Source organism: Manacus vitellinus, unplaced genomic scaffold, assembly GCF_001715985.3.
Source record: "Manacus vitellinus isolate BGI_N305 unplaced genomic scaffold, ASM171598v3 scaffold_107_pilon, whole genome shotgun sequence".
Classification (NCBI taxonomy): domain Eukaryota; kingdom Metazoa; phylum Chordata; class Aves; order Passeriformes; family Pipridae; genus Manacus; species Manacus vitellinus.
In genome coordinates this window covers 732,376-733,174 of record NW_021938834.1, presented here as the reverse complement: position 1 = coordinate 733,174, position 799 = coordinate 732,376, and the positions used below count along the sequence as shown (strand labels likewise).

At 42.8% G+C, this 799-nt stretch overlaps 1 protein-coding gene across 2 annotated transcripts in view; it reads left to right on the top strand.

Moving 5' to 3' along the window:
- Nucleotides 1-555: 555 nt before the first annotated feature.
- The window catches only part of SIN3B (SIN3 transcription regulator family member B), a 16,171-nt gene continuing 15,927 nt past the window's right edge, over nucleotides 556-799 (top strand). For both annotated transcript variants that reach the window (XM_029964281.1, XM_029964279.1), the window contains exon 1: nucleotides 556-636. The gene's annotated coding sequence lies outside the window, so the exon portion shown is untranslated. The remainder of the gene's footprint in view (nucleotides 637-799) is intronic.

Genomic DNA, 799 nt, shown 5'->3' with positions numbered 1-799 from the left:
GTTTTTTTAGAACAAGTAAACCTATGACAACCATCAAGGTGTTGATGCTGTCAGTGACTGAGGGCTGTTAACCCCACTCTGACAGAAAACAGAAGTCACAGGAGTTATTTATCTACAGCTGATTTTGCTCATTTCACCAGCATGAGCCACAAATTAGGGAAGAAAAGGAGACTTCTCAAGTTAATAATACCAGTAGAAGACAGAAATTGAGCCACCTCAGGAGAATCTAGTAGGAAAAAAAGAAAGTGGTGGAGGAGGTTGGATCAATGCTGTTACTCTTTCACCTGACAGTGTGAAAGGATATGTCTGAGCTACTCCTTCCAATAGGTGGAATAAAGGGCTTTTGTACAGTCACACCATGCTCTCTTTTCTGCACAGTTACAGGGTGCTTCATCAGCCAGGAGCTGTATTTTGTGATACCTCTCATGCTTCTTCCAGGATTGCTCTTGAAAAAATTTTTATTTGTTACCTTTATTATTAAGCATTGAATAACCAGTGAATGCTCTAAAGCATCTTTACTTCAACCTGTACTTACCAGCATAACAATCTAATGCAAACCATTCATTTTCAGCCCACGTCTCTCCTGAAAGGTGTTTCTGCTGCTATCACCTACCATAGCCATAACCCGTGAGAAAGGCAAATAAGGAAAAAAACAAAATCACCAAAACAAACAAAAACCCACAAAAAAAGCCGCCAAACGACCCTAACCCCACATTTTATCCAGCTACCCCAGAGCAACCCTGGAGCTCAGTGCAAACCCCCAGTCCCGGATCCTCGGGGCTGCTCCACCCCTGGCTCC